This window comes from Dermacentor silvarum, chromosome 8 (genome assembly GCF_013339745.2).
Source record: "Dermacentor silvarum isolate Dsil-2018 chromosome 8, BIME_Dsil_1.4, whole genome shotgun sequence".
NCBI classification, from domain to species: domain Eukaryota; kingdom Metazoa; phylum Arthropoda; class Arachnida; order Ixodida; family Ixodidae; genus Dermacentor; species Dermacentor silvarum.
This window is the reverse complement of record NC_051161.1, coordinates 46,319,509-46,335,458: the sequence shown is the minus strand read 5'-3', so window position 1 is coordinate 46,335,458 and position 15,950 is coordinate 46,319,509. Positions and strand designations below refer to the sequence as shown.

At 48.0% G+C, this 15,950-nt stretch overlaps 1 protein-coding gene across 3 annotated transcripts in view; it reads left to right on the top strand.

Moving 5' to 3' along the window:
- LOC119461145 (uncharacterized) overlaps positions 1-15,950 on the top strand; it is a 494,611-nt gene that overhangs the window by 405,039 nt on the left and 73,622 nt on the right. The window lies entirely within an intron of this gene.

Sequence of the window (15,950 nt, the reverse complement as noted above, 5' to 3'; positions counted from 1 at the left end):
TTTTCTTCTTTTTTTTCCCCCCACATCTGGCCTAATTACTTGTGAAGCAATTAAAACTGCTCTGCATCGGTTCACGATCTTCTAGGCGCGCCTTTAAACATTTTATCGGCGCTAGCGAGCGTGCGCTGCTACGCGCGCCTACGAGAAGGGTACGCGGGTGTTTTCGACGGCGTCGCGCAGATGGCGCTACGAGTTCATGACTCTCGATATCGACGATAGATTATGCACTAATGTCACATAGGATGCACGATAGGCTAAATGTAATGAGCATAGATGAATATGGCTCCAGAAGTCTAGGTAGTGATCACAAACGTATTAAGGTGAGTTTTAGAAGGGAAATGAAAGTAGGTAGGAGGCAAGATGAACAACCAGGTGGGATATTTTACTCGGAAAAGCAGCTTGAAATAGCAACCCAGCAAATTGAGGAAGTAATTTCAGAGGATACAAAAACAGAATGGACATATGCAAATTTAACAGGACTATTTGAGCTAGAGCTTACTAAGGTACGAGTCAGGACAAAAGGGAACAGAAGACGTAAACCCAAGAGCTGGTGGGATGAGGAGGTTAAGAAGGCCATAGAGAAACGCCAGGAAGCATCCAGGGAACACAGATATTCAAAGCAGAGGGGTGAACCAGAAGCTGATGTAGGCAGAAAATGGAACAACTTCTTAAGCTGTAGAAGGGAAGCATCCAATTTGATCAATGAGAAGATCAGAAGAAAGGGGAGCCAATGGTTGTCAGAAGTAAACAAAAAGGATAGAAAAGCAGCGAAGAAATTTTGGAAACATCTCAACTCCTTGAGTAATAAGACTAGCCTAGAGCAGAGGTTTATAGTTACAGCTCAAGGTGTTCGACTAGAGGGAGATGAGGCAATGGAACATATAAGAACAATGATGACAGAAAAATTTAAAGAACGAAACATAGCATGTGCTCAATCAGGTGAGGATGGACTAGTCAGTGCAGTGGCTCCACTGGCACAAAGCGAGTGGGAAAGGGCAGAGAAGAGGGTTCCTAGTAGCATGTCGACAGGCCCTGATGGCATCCCAATTATGTTGATAAAGACATTGGGCCCAAAATCTAAGAAAGCATTAAGAGAGGCAGTGAGCAAAATGATAATGGACGGTAAAGCCCCCGACGGGTGGAGACTGAGCAGGATGAGCATGATATATAAGGGAAAGGGGGACAAAGCCGACATAAACAACTACCGTCCCATAACAGTGACGTCAGTGGTTTACAGGGTGGTGATGCAGATTATAAAGGACAGACTGCAGGCATGGGTGGAGAGCGAGGAGGTGCTGGGGGAACTACAAAATGGGTTCCGGAAACAAAGAAGGTTAGAAGATAATCTGTTCTCATTGACACAGTGTATTGAAATAGCAGAAAAGGAACACAGGCCCCTATGGCTTGCCTTTCTGGATATCAAGGGAGCCTATGACAGTGTAATCCAAAAGGATTTGTGGGACATACTGGGCACTCTAGAGGTGGAAGATGGAGTAAGAAATCTTTTAAAAGATATCTATAAAAGTAACAGGGTGCTTATAAAATGGGAAAACAAGATATCTGGGCCTATAGAGATACAGCAGGGGCTTAGGCAGGGGTGCCCTCTGTCACCTCTGTTGTTCATGCTGTATTTACAAGGATTAGAGAAAAAATTAGAGAGGAGCGGACTTGGCTTCAACCTTTCCTATTTCAAGCAGGGAGAATGGATTAAACAGTCATTACCAGGACTGATGTATGCAGATGACATTGTACTTATGGCTGACAGCAAGGAAGACTTGCAGAGATTAATGGACATCTGTGGTAAAGAGGGAGATAGCTTAGGTTTGAAGTTTAGTAAAGAAAAATCGGCAGTCATGACTTTTAATGATAATCAGGGCAGCGAGCATAGGATACAGGAGGTTACGCTGGAGGTGGTGGATAAGTACAAATATCTTGGAGTGTGGATAAACAATGGGGCTGAGTACCTAACGGAACATGAAAAATATGTGACGGCTAAAGGTAGCAGAAATGCAGCTGTGATGAAAAATAGGGCACTGTGGAATTACAATAGGTACGAAGTGGTAAGAGGGATTTGGAAAGGGGTGATGGTCCCTAGTTTGACTTTTGGCAATGCGGTCCTGTGCATGAGATCAGAGGTTCGAGCAAGGTTGGAAGTTAAGCAGCGAGGGGTAGGTAGACTGGCTCTGGGAGCACACGGAAATACACCAAATCAGGGGGTACAGGGTGACATGGGATGGACGTCATTCGAGGGCAGGGAAGCCAGCAGCAAGATAGAATTTGAGGAGCGATTGAGAGAGATGGCAGAAAAGCGGTGGGCAAGGAGAGTTTTCAGTTATTTGTACATGAGGAATGTTGATACAAAATGGAGGAAGCTGACCAGAAAACTGTCAATCAAATATTTGGACTGCAGGAGGGGTGCAAACCAGGAAACAGCGGTTAAGAAAAAGGTTAAGGAAACAGAGAGGGGTCTGTGGAAAACAGGGATGCAGACGAAATCAGCACTGGGCACATACCGAACTTTCAAGCAAGAAATTGCCAAAGAAAATATCTACGATAATTCTAGGGGAAGCTCTTTGTTGTTTGAAGCCAGGACGGGAGTATTGCGGACTAAGATGTACCGAGTCAAGTACCAAGGTATAGACACGTTGTGCTGTGCGTGTGGAGAAGAAGAGGAAACGGCTGAACACCTCATACTTTTCTGTAAGGGGCTTAACCCTACAGTGCAAGGCAACGGGGCTGATTTTTTCAAAGCATTGGGGTTTAGGGACAGTGAAGGCAAAATAGACTTTAAGCGGGTAGAAATAACCAAACAGAGGTTATCTGATTGGTGGATAAAATTAAGGCAGGGGTGAAATTTCACCCACCACAAAGTACAAATTATGTTAATAGCCATGGCTAGGTGGCGTATGCCACCGCCCGATTTAAAGGGTTCAGCCTCATCCATCCATCCATCCATCCATCCATCCATCCATCTCCAGCAGAAGTAGGGCGGACGTGGTGAAGGCCACGGAGGGGCGCCGAGGTGGCTGGAGTAGCCGAGGCCGAGTGGGCGAGTGTCTTCGATCAAAGCGTTGTTGCTCTCTATTCCTTTGTTGGCGTGGGCTTGCGCAGTCACCTCCGCTGTGATTTTACCGACGCGTTGGGGAACAGCTGTCCCGAGGACTTAGGCTTTGTCAGTGGAGTTCTGCTGCGGAGCACGAGGTCGTGGGTTCGATTCTCGGCCGATTTCTAAGTGCACGTTAAAGAACACCGGGTGGTTAAAATTAATACTCCACTATGGCGCCTCCCGCATGTCGCTTTGGAACGCTAATCCCCGTGAATCAATCAATCAGTCCCGAGGACCCTCGCTGTCGAGGCGCTTGCCGTCTCCACAATTCGGTAATCTCACTACGCGACTTATAATTAATTTGTTTTAATGTTCCTGAATTCGTTAACTGGGACATCACATATACCACTCACATATAAAACTGACTATAACGTGTATTTCGTTTCTCGAAGCACGTGTACCTCTGGAACATAAAGCATCACTCAGTTAATCAGTGCCATCAGTCTTTCTGGTTCCGTTTGTAAGCTCTGATTGATTACCGTTATTAAAAAATGAATTTTTTATCCATCTGTTTTGACTTTGAATGGTGATGTGGAGACGTCAAGTGTAACGAAAGGCTCAGTTCAAAACTGCACACTTCCGCTCCCCGCTCAGTACCAGTTAGGTGCAGCGCATTGCCGTTGCTAAGCGTCATGCTATGCCCCGAGGCCTGCCGAGGTTACGAGGGGCATCCGGACATCCCCCCTGGATCGACGCATGACCAACCTTACGTCCACGCGGGTGGCTGTTTTAATACAAGTAGTACTGTTATGCCGTATGAAGCTTCGCATGCTCAAAAGTGCACAGTTGCAAGACGCGCAGTGTGGGACTTGTGTGACTTCGTATCTCCGTAAGTTTCCGCGTCGTAACCTGCTAAGCATGAAGCATCCAACTTTAGTAAAGCCTTTAAAACAACGTGGTATTATGATTCCGCGTCAGATCGGTCAACACGTGTTATACAAGCTGTCGGGCCGACAAGAGCGTCGTCCAACCCGTTTTCCAACAGGTTCCGACAGGTTTGAACAGTGTGAACAGCTGCCTTCCTGCAGACGTGTCGCTCACGTGGGCAAGCAGGGTCCCGTACCACATGTCCATTGCTGAGGGCCTGAGGCCCAGCGCTACCGACAGATGGGACCACACCTTCGTGCGTCAAAATGCACGTTTACAGCAGTTATACGTTCAAACGCGTGGGTTATCCTCGGCGTGGTCGGAAAAGCTCGCGTTGGCTTTTCGATTTCGTTGGCGTTCGCTTTTCGCTCACCGCGCTAGATTTTCTGGGCGCTGGCCAGCGGGGAGTTGTGTAATTAAGGAGAGATTAACTAAATAACAACAAAAAAGGATAAACTAGCGAGAAACGTGGTGTAACCATCTCGGGGCGTAATAATGACGCCCGCCCGGCCGCGTGCTCGAACGCCGATAAGAGAAGCTGCGTGCGAGTAGCGGCGGCCAACTTATCGGTTCGTCCATCTGCACAACCGTGGGGCCATTGTTCGGCTCGAGTGCTCGCATCTCTCACCTCCTTCGCTGTGGCGCGATAACGGTCTTTTCGGTAGGTGGGCGGGGGGTACGAACCACGCACAAACCCTCCACCCCCATGGGCCTCGCTGCAGGATCGCCGTGCGTTGGACTCTTTCGTTTCGCGCTTAGCCGCGTTGTTTTCTTGATGAACTCGCATGGGGGCGCATCGTTAGAGGGAGAGTGAGTGAGTTAGCGAGCGGTAGGCGAGGCCTTTTGTTTCGGTTCCCGCAAGCGCATTAAAACTCCGTGCCCACGTCGTTTACTCCCACTTACTTTCTGCGCGGTGCTGTTGGTATTTTGTGCGGGTGCCCGCTCCTAATATTTCCCTTTTCTTTCTTTTTTTTTTCCATCGTTTTGTTTCTAGCTATCCTTCATTTCGCGTTTCAGCAGTCGTTACAGATTCGCGCACCTGTTTGCTTCGCGAATGAGGACTGTCTGTGGTGTAGCCTCCCTCAGAAACTTAAGCCTCAGGAGGTTTCCGGGTTGTTTATATAGAGTAGGTGCGCTTTTCACTTCGACAGCGCGGTGTATACGTATAACTTTGTCGGCAGTGTCGTTAGAGCAAGGGTTGGGCTTGCGCCAGCGGCCGCTTCGTCCGGCTTCTTTACTTTCTTTAAAGCACTTTTACGGCTATGTCTTCCCACGTACCACTTCCCGTTGTAATCTATAGCTGAGCGTATTCGTCGCAGCTCGCTGGGCCGTTGGAATCGAAGTACTCGTTCAGCGTTCCTCGCTCGATTGCCCCGAGTTGTCTTGAAGGAACGCGAACGAATAACGCTAAATCAGTGTATGCGAAACTATTTTTACACCGTGGTGTGTACATGGCGAGACATTCTTTCGGAATTTCCTATGTCTATTCGGTTGGCGGGAGAGCAAGAAATTGATTATTGCTAGAGAAGATGAACGCCAAACTTCGTGTAACCTTTTTGTAAAGCGCCCGTTTTGTTCTTGGTGCGTGTTTCTTGCTTTCTGTATATTATAGGCTTTAATCGTGTTATATTTTTGTTTGCTTTGTATATGTCGATCATTTTCTGGGCCTCAATGCACTCACACTACCCCTGCATATTACTCCGCGCTCCTTCTACATCGGAGGTCACGTTCTGATGCGCCGCGAAGCTGTCGCCATTAGTATGCGCGTACGCAGCTTAGGGCCCTTTTAAGCCGGGTGATGCGGAATAAAACCTAAGATAACCCATGCACGTGCTCGATCAGTTCTAGAATTACTAACGCACGTGGAAAACAACTTGACGGTGTCACGCAGATGGCGTTACGAGTTCATGACTCTCCAGCAGCAAGTTTTTTTTTTTTTCTTCCTCTCTCTCTCTCTTTCTTTTTCCAGCTGTAATGGCGTGATAAACCTACGTAGTCTTGCTGAAATTACTCCCAGGGCTGATGACCATTTAAGGACGGGTCTCGTGCATTTTTTTTTTTCTTGTGTAGGCATCAAATCGAGTTTCTTGGTTAATGGTGAGCACATGGAAGACAAACGCGCTGACGCACTTTATAGCGCGCTGCAGATAAGTCGCATTGCCGGCATACATCTGCCGTTACCGCTGGGTTTTCAATAATTTATTTTTATTTTTATTTGTTGTATTTGAAAGGATGGGCTAGAGAAATGTTTATTGGACAAAAGCACAAATAAAACGCAACCGAAACGTTTTTTTATGGGATGCCTAGATTAAGTTTATTGTCTTGCCTCTCAGCCGGTTTAACAGCAAGTATAGTCGTAGATGGAATTGTAGTAGTGGAAATGTTAGCAGGGTATACGTCGCTCGCTCCTCCACATCATCAAGTTGCTGTATGACCGAAAGGATCATGTGACGTGAAGTGAACGATTGCAGCTATTAAGGAGTTCGCTATACCGCAGCGTGGCAGTGATTTACCATGACAATAAATAAATAAAGGCTAAAATCTAGCAGTACGCATCCGTCAGGGATGCTTGTGTATATACGTTACTGCGATTAGCACTCGTGGTGGTTCATATGCGATGTGGTGATGGGAAGTTCAATAATGGTAAAGATTTTAATGGTTACGTTTATGTTACGCAATTATGACGTGTTAAGTTATCTGTCGGGCCACATACTCAGTCACCCATGATGTCTGCTCGGCAACACAGCAGCCAGCCAGGCCAAGCTAGGGGGACAACTTGGGTCTCTGGGAAGAGCGGTGCAGACAGACGAGACAGATGGGACACAAAATTGCTCAAATAGGCAAGAAATTCACGAAAAGAAAGAAATATAACATTTCCCGTATACTCTGAGATAGGGGCCGGAGGAAACGGTCTTCTTGCGCATGCAGACCCTCCCTATCTGCGAGAAGAGGCAGATGAATAAGTTTGATAGCAAACTTCGCCTGGCGTCCAGAGATTTAGCCATTATTGGCTTTCTCGCAAGTGGGCTGATAACCGGCCACTTTCAGAGTCTTCTTTCTGTCCGGTCGTAAAGGCCTGGGTATCTTATTGATGTTTATTTATTTATTTATTTATTTATTTATTTATTTATTTATTTATTTATTTATTTATTTATTTATTTATTTATTTGATAGCGAGAAAGGGAACTGCATATGCGCCTCAAATAAGTGTTTTCAGTATTTATCATGCGAGTCTACTTTTTTTTTCCCTGTTCTTATCACCTTCCCACTTTCCTTTCATTTCCTTTGATCCAACGTTGAGCAGCAAGAAGGAGCATCAGGAATTTAGCGCTTGTTCCTGTGTGTCTCATTCTTTGTGTACGTGTTTTAGTTCGCGCTGCTGTAACCTCTTGAGCAGCAAGCTAGATCGCAGCAGTCAGGCCAACTTCTCAACTTTTCTCTTACATTAAATCTCTCTCTCTCTCTCTCTCTGGTTCACTTACTCGGTACTTCACTGTGACGTCACCAAAAACAAAACAAAACAAAAAAAACAAAAAAAAACACTTGCACGCATTTGGAAGCCTTGCTGGTGGCTCTCGCGTTTTGATTGTTGCTGACGTCGAGTGATTGCTTTCTATCTCGTCCGTAACTGTAACCTCAGAAAACCAGTTGTTCGGAGGTGCATCAGGAACACACGCACACACGCGCACACACGCACACACGCACACACACACACACACACACACACACACACACACACACACACACACACACACACACACACACACACACACACACACACGCACACACGCACACACGCACGCACGCACACACGCACACACACGCACACAAGAGTGCTGATAGCGGAGCAATGGTTGTTTACCAATGGTTGCACACTGTGATGCCTTACGCCGAGCGGAAACAATTCTAGCGCAAGCACGCTTTGTTCGCTGCTGAAAACGAAACCTCTTTCCTCCGACGAATCAACGCACGCGCTATTGTGGTGTCCAGTAACTTTATGGAGAGAGAAAGAGAGAACCATGGCGATAGCAGCGGAGCGTTGTAACTCAGCGTCCACGCACGCAGACGTCAATATACAGCTGCAGCCTGAGTGGCGCGGACTGTAACCGCTTAGCTAAAATTATCTGGTGAAGGGACGCTAAAGAGAAACATTTGTTGTGTTAGTGCACTACCATTTTGTTTGTATTTTCTTTTATTAAAATAATACGCTCTTTCCCATAAAGCATGGCTTCGTAAACCACAAATGACGTAAAATAATCGGGTAGGCTGCATGCATATCAGGGACGCAGCCGGCGATTGTCCCAACATTCTTCGTCGAGGAGGCTACGGACGGGAAGATCGGCTTCTTAAGTTATATCAAGCTGAAATATTTATCGCCAGCGGACTGTTTGCGCCGTCGGTGTCGCTTACTTCGTTACACGTCGCGTCACGCGACTTCTTTTACAAGGCAACCCCGCGTACTCCGTCAACAGCTGTCTCGAATCGCGCAACTTCCTAGTCACAAAAGAGGTAACGTCTTCGTTAACCGAGCACGCAACGTCCTCGCCGCGTAGCCGCGGGTAACGCATTGCGATTCGCGCAGTTCGTCGTCACCGCCTCCTCGCGTCGGTGAGCCCGCCCCTCTCCTTCCGAACCGCACTTTCTTGTTCGTTCTTTCGTTCCGTCGTCGAAGCGCGCGCATATATGCTCTTTCGTCGTGGTTCGCAGCGTCGCCTGGATGCGCACCGCTGCTCGTTCGCGGTTCCTTCGGGCGCCGCGAAGCTCGCTTTGTGCGTCCGGTGACTGCAGGCCGTGGTGCGCACCAGTGGCGTTCCTTTGTTTATTCGCCGAGGCTGTACGACCGCGCGGATCTTGGGGTTAGGCGGTGTATAGTGTAGCGGCGAACTTCTGCCGCGCCACACACTGCGACACACTGTGACACTGCGTAGCTGCTGCTGCTGCTTCTCCGCAGTGTCGCGAAGCACGGCAGGGCAGGGCATAAACCTCGCTTTCCGACTCACTGTCCTTGGTTTACTTCGTACGGCGCCTGCGATTCTCGGGTGTTGCGGGCAGGGAAAACAACCCCATTTTTCTTCGCTTTACATGAATCAGCCAAGACCACTATTGTGTCCCTCGTATGACGTAGCGTTGCGTTGGGAAGATATCATCATCATCACGAGCGTATAACGTAGGGTTGCATTGTGAGAATTTCGTCTTCATCATCGTCAGCTCATGTTTATGTCCACTGCAGGACGAAGGCCTCTCCCAGCGCGATCTCCAATTGCCCCCGTCTTGCGCTAGCTCATTCCAACTTGCGCCTGCAGATTTCCTCATTTCATCAACCTGCCTGATTTTCTGCCGTCCTCGACTGCGCTTCCCTTGCCTTGGCAGCCGTTCTCTAACTCTAATGGTCCACTGGTTCTCTCTCATGCGCATTGCAGAATACTTTGGTACACTATATTGAATACTATTCTCTAGCAGACCCTTCTGACTATGAGGTCTGCTTGCGCAGCCATTAAGTCGTCGATTAATAAATCAGTTAACTAATTAAATTATTAATTCATTCATTTAGTTATTCATTGAGTTTAGAAGTAGAGAGAGAGGGGAGTAGCTTACGTACGGCTGCTTTGCTAGCTTACACTGGAGCGATGACAGACAGACGCCACAGTGGAGGCCAGTTCCGAATTTATTTTGGACGGCATTTTTTTTTTTCTGTGACATGCACCAGAACCTATGGTTGTCGTATTATGCAGCTATGCACAAGAACATCGAGAATGGTATTTACGCAGACGACGCCGTGGCCTTTCGCGCTCTCTCAATCATCTCGTCCCGCGCTTGATCGTTTTGTGAACCTACTGTAAATACGTTTTCCTTCCGTGTCTGCCTTCACGTAATGCTATATTGGTGAGCATTTTCTTGCATTTCATCTCTGTCGGCGTGCAGTCGTGGGCTGGGAGTCGAACGCGCGACTTCGCAACGACGAGGCTAAGGTCACAGGTATATATACTTTGCCACCGCGGCACCCGGACGTTCAATTTCCTAAGTGGAATATTTTGGGGGAGAGCAAAACCCCGCTGACGTGTGTTCGATCCCGAATTCGACGATCGACTGGCGATCCCAAATTCAACTCGTTTCGACAGTCTTTGTGTTCTTTCATTTCTGAAGGGTATAGCGCCAGCGCTTTAGGGTGGCTGCACGCGCGAGCACTAAAAGAACACGAACTTAATTAACACAAAACCGAGCGTAGTCTCTCTCTTTCTCTCCGTGTTCCTTTCTTCTGATGTCATTTCGCACCTTTTCCAACCCTCAGCCATGAACTAACTCACATTCTGCGTCAAATTTCTTGGGGAGAGTAATGTCCCCCAAGCACAGGAATCGTCCCCAAAAGCTCGCACGAGTTAATGACCGTCATTCTCCGAGGAAGAGTGAGTTCCTCGCAATAGAAGCACCACAATACTATCCATTCACTTTTGTAAATTAGGGCGTTCTTTGTTACAAGCTCGCGACCGCGTCCTTACGTACGAACCTTCCGGTTCAATCTGCGCAGCGTCTCAAGAAAACGAAAAATGAACAAGGAATTAACCGGACGAAAAGAAGAGCAAGGTCTTGTGTGAGAATTGCTGGCGCGAGCACATACATGGTCCAGAGACTTCGCAGCATAGTTCAGATATATACACACTGCGGCCTAAGGACCCACTCTCACTGCGAGATAATGCAATTTGTCACCGGAGATAGCGCGGCCACTTGTTCCCTTTCAGCCAGACCGGGCGCGCACGGGGATCGTCCGGCGGCCAGAGAAAGGAGCTCCTGCCGTAATCGAGTTACCGGTGGACGCGGGTGACGGACGGCTCTCTCTCCATTGCCACTCGTCCCTCTCTTTTGTTACGTGCAGTCACTCATGCGTGAGTCTGCGCCCACGGGCCAGCCTGTATATATATATATATATATATATATATATATATATATATATATATATATATATATATATATATATATAGTCGCGGTAGCGACGGCTTTGCGGACGGTGCAATACACGTGGTTATATGCTCGCACCTCTCGACCCCGTCGGATGCGCAGTGTATGAAAGGAAACGCGCGAATTAACATTCGGGAGGCTTAGATTGTGGCTCATCGTATACCGAGTGCCAGACGTGGAAGCGTTCCGCGGAACACGGGCCACAATATACAAAAGGAGGTCCTTAAAAAGATGTAGACTTGTAGTGACTGTGACTTCAGTAGTTGGTCACCTGTGAACTGACGAGACGGGAGACGTGGAACACTTTTTTTTTTTTTTTTTTTTTTTGGGGGGGGGGGGGGGTTGTGCTCTTTCTGAGAAGCTGCAAAAGAAAGACCTTCTGCATGCTTGCCTGCAACGCACTGTTTTCCCGCAAGGAAACTTCACGCCTTGCATTCCTGAGAGACACTGGTTTGATGGACGTGCGGCTGTATACGCACCGCAGGAGACGCTCTGGCTAAGCCAACGCCACCTAGATAGCACAAGGCCTGTGCGCTCCGGTTTATGACGTCATGCTACCTGGCCCGACTGTCATAACCATAGAATGCTAGTGGGAATGCTTCCGAGTAAGCAGCAGTGATATTATAGTCACCGCTTCCGTCATAAAGCAGAGTGCACAGGCCTTGTGCTTTCTATATAGGTGGTGTTGGCTAAACCCGCCTGTTGCTACTGCAGCCCCTCCATAAAGCGGCGGTGGCGCGTGGATGAAGGTGTTTGAGTTGCTGCAACCCTCTACCGCTCTACCACTTGACGACGAAGTAGGCTGAAGCACCCGCGCTGTTCATCGGCACACAAAAGAACAGCACTAGACCAATTGAGCCCGATGAAGTACGCCGTTTTGTAACTTCATTTGCATTTATTCTGCGCGAAACTGTTTGCTACTATAGCGGAGAAAATTGACGGCATAAACGCCATACTCGGGGAGGTCGCCGCCGAGTTCCGCCACCGAAAGCTCACCTGCGGCAGCCCCTCTTGGCATATATGCATATGCTAAGCGCAATCGGCTCGGGCTGGATGAGCGCGTCTTCTGACTGGGGCCGCTCGCTTCGAGTTTATGTAAACGAGGCTATATTCATTCTATATAGACCAGACATCTCGCGCTCGCGTGTCTGGCCGTTTCTCCTATACCCTTCATGCATTTGGACAGCTAGCTTTGAGAGTTTGGTTCACAGTCAAACTGATAACAGCGCAAGAACTATATAAACACAACCAGGGTATATGGCACACACGCGTCAAGCGCTTACTAACACCTGAAAGTGTGTATCTGTGTTTGCCAGCGGTTGCAGCGTGTCCGCTTTCTTTCTGTCTTTTTCTTCGTCACCTCGTTAAGTCTATGTTGCTGTCATTTGCTTGTCTATGCGCGTATGCACGCATGCTCCCTCTGCTGTAGCCTACACGTATACGTGTTGTTGTCCGGCCCTGGAATTTTTCTCGCGACACATTTTACCGACCGCATTCGCGACTTCCCGCCAAGCGCAGGCCTATTAGGCCTCAGCACTATACGGGCGACAAGTATGCGAAGTCGAGCACACCACCTTCTGCGACACATTGCGCGCGGGGGGAGATATATAGGGGTGCACCATTTCCTGACACCGCCACGTTATCGGTACTTGTCATCTCATCTCGGGGCGGCGGGGATCGAGAGTGGAGACGGCGCGCCGCTTATGTATACACAGAGTGCATACGAGTGGCCCCGCGCACAGGTCGCCCATTATCCGGTCAAGGCGACCGCCGGCGTCGGCGTCTGGCTCACGAGGTCTGGTGTGATATACGCTCGCCCTCTATATGTATGTGAGTCATCGCTCTCAAGCCACGTTGACTGTGAAGCTGCACGCTGTGCTCCTGGTATCGAAGACGCTCTTCTATATATGCTGTACCGATTTTGGATCGATCCACTCCTGCAGGCTTGGCGGCCTTCCAAGGCCACATCCTGGTCACTCTGCAGAGAGTACGGGCGCGCGCATTGCACCGCGATCGAAGCAGCTCGCAATGCCCGCTTTTTTTTTTTTTTTTTTTTTTCGTCGGTGTGCTGTGAATGCATAAAAGAAGACGCGAGAGCGGCCCCGCTGACTCCTGTGCGACGTGCCAGGTGCCTTCTCTCATGCTGGTGCAAGCCTGTCTAAGATTGCGTCGAGAAAGAGAAAGGGAAGGCAAGGAGGTTAGCCAGTGTAAGTACCGGCTGGCCACCCTGCGCTGGGGAAAGGGGTAAAGGGAATAAAAGATGATAGAGCTGTCCCCTACAGCCCTATTGAAAAATTCATATCCCTATAGCTCCCATATGCAATAATCTAATAAGAAACGTATAGGCTCCCATATAGAAACCCGTTTTTCCCATATGTAATATGATGTATTGTATATATGAGTTATGGGGATTACGGGTGTTTTGTTTTTGTTTTTTCCCCGTGGGGAAGGCGCGTGATTGGGTACGTATAAGAGTGAGAGAGAAAGCAAGAAGAGGAAAGTGGGAACGTAAGGTTTCATAGAAATGTTATAGGGAACCCAGTCTCTTTACACTGTAAAATAATTTACGCCCTTGGTGTGTGCGGGTGTGAGTTACAGACCGATTTACACCCTTATCAACTTTTAAGGGTGTAAATTATTTTACAGTGTATAGTGTCTATACAAGTTGTAGGTATGCCGCTTCAGCAACCATGGGAATGACATACACTGCAAAAAAATATATATTACGGTAAATGACGGGAAATATCTCGGCGGCTCTATTTCCAAGCATAAATTTGACCGTCGTATTCGTAGGTGTCTGCTTCCTTCCTATTCGAAAAGTGTTCGATATTCGATTCGATTCGTATTCGATTCGGTCTCAAAAATCAATATTCGCACACCCGTGCGACAGATAGTTTGGAGCCGTTTGCACCCTCCCCCTTCTAATGGAAAGCGCTGCGCATGCCTGCGTACCCAGATTTCTACAGACTGCGGGGACGGCAACAGCAGACCGTAATACGAGGGAGAGGGTGTCGGAGCTTAAAATGCGACACGTGAAACCGCGCGTTGCCCTTGCAACTGAACCGAGAGTTGCCAGCTGCGAGGGTCCCGGCTTATACATATGACCCCTGTTGTGAAAAAACACGTTCTCGCTGGATACGAAAGAAAGCTCAGGCGCAATCGGTCTTTGTGCCCTGCGTGTAAATGTTAAAGGTCGGCCCGAGATGAATCATCGTCAATTCAGTGCGGGACCACCGCAGACAGGTGCTTGGCTATCGACCGATTAAGACGTTGCGTGTGGCTTTGTCTTTGGCTTTCTTGAATTATGATCTCCGCGGGCTCGGGATAATGCCGCATTGACCTCGCCTCTGTGACGCTTCATTTTGTCTTCTTCTTTCTTGCTTTCCGCGTACACTAAACCCGTTACAGCGGCTCCATTGTCTCGTTTCCGATTTCGTTTTCGTTATTATCTATGTGCACACGCGAGTGTGAGGCGCGGGTCGTTCATAACTGTTTGACAGCTCGGATCCGATGTAGACGTGGCCGTCGAAAAAAAGAAAAAAAAACTGTTTACCACTCTGCCTGATATGGCGCCGCTCTTGTTTCGTGTGCCTATATACTTATTAAGATGCACCTCACGTTTTCGACTCACAGCAATGCCTCTAATCAAATGCGACTCCTGGTATACGAGCACAGGAGGCTATTTTTCTGTTGCTCCGAAATGAAAAATCGTCACTAAGAGGCGAAGGACAAGGATCGCCTGGCCGCGAGGAGCTAATTATGTCATATGTAATTCAAGTTCTCTCGTATGCGTGCGCGGAACTTCAATGAGCAGTCTATTCAGCCACTTACGGTTGGGTAGTCAATCATTGTTTTGTTTGTTGCATATTAAGTGTGAGTGAAGCGGTGGCTGGGGCATAACCTTTGCGAGAGCATTGTGATATATCGTAGGTTACGTTGCACGATTGTGCACTGTAATAAACAGATAACTCATGCCTTACACGCTGAAGCTGTTGCAGAATTCTTTACAGTCACAGGACTTGTCTGTATTCTGCAGTTATCTTCGGCCTTATTTGTGAGATTATTATTATTAGTAGTAGTATTAGTAGTAGTAGTAGTAGTAGTAGTAGTAGTAGTAGTAGTAGTAGTAGTAGTAGTAGTATTTGCGTTGTGCGGGCGTCCTCTTATCTTTCCCTCATCTCTTGGGAAGAATAGATGGCTTGCACTGACGTCATTGTAGCCGCCATGTTGGTGCACCGACGCTATGATAAGCTGGGTCCGAAACGTCTTGTGAAAGCTTTCAACAAGGTGGATTGGACTGAAGTGCTCGTAGTCGCCATGTTGGTGCACCGACACGGTGATAAGGTGGGTGCGTGACGTCACGTGAAAGCTATCAATAAGAAGGGTAGAAAGTAATTTGGGGTCGAGGTAGAATCATAAAAGAAGTCGAATCGAGGCGAATTCGACGCGCTACAGCTCGCCTGTAATCCCAGCTGGCACAGGCGTCGTTCCAGCAGGTTGTCAGTGTTGTGACATGTGCGTTGCCTCGCAGGGGCACAAGGCATGAGACGTATAATGTAATCATGTCACCCTATACGAAGAGATTTGACGCGAGCCGCTCTGCTTGGGGGTGTGGCCAATTCACTATAAGCGAATTCACCCAGCGCTGCTTAACGTTGTACGCTTAATGAGCTGAACGCTCTAAATTTCTATTCGTAACCAAGTTATGACGCGGTAATATTGCCGCTGTTTTAATGCATTAGTGTTATAGGACACGTTGACGAGGGTGATTGCTACTTAAGACGTACGCTTATGCTTGCACGATGGTGAGACACAAAGAGTTCAATCGTAGTCATTTGCTTAATTTGGCGTGATAGTAGCTCTCTTCGGCATCACAAATTAGCAGAAATAATCAGCGTCAGTTTTTTTGCGAATCTGGAAGAAGCGCGTTTACGAAGTCTTCGGGCTTCAAGTGCAGCATTGCAATCTATCGTCTGACTCTTTTGGTAATGGCATAGTCTATAATTGTTTTATTTGCTTGTTT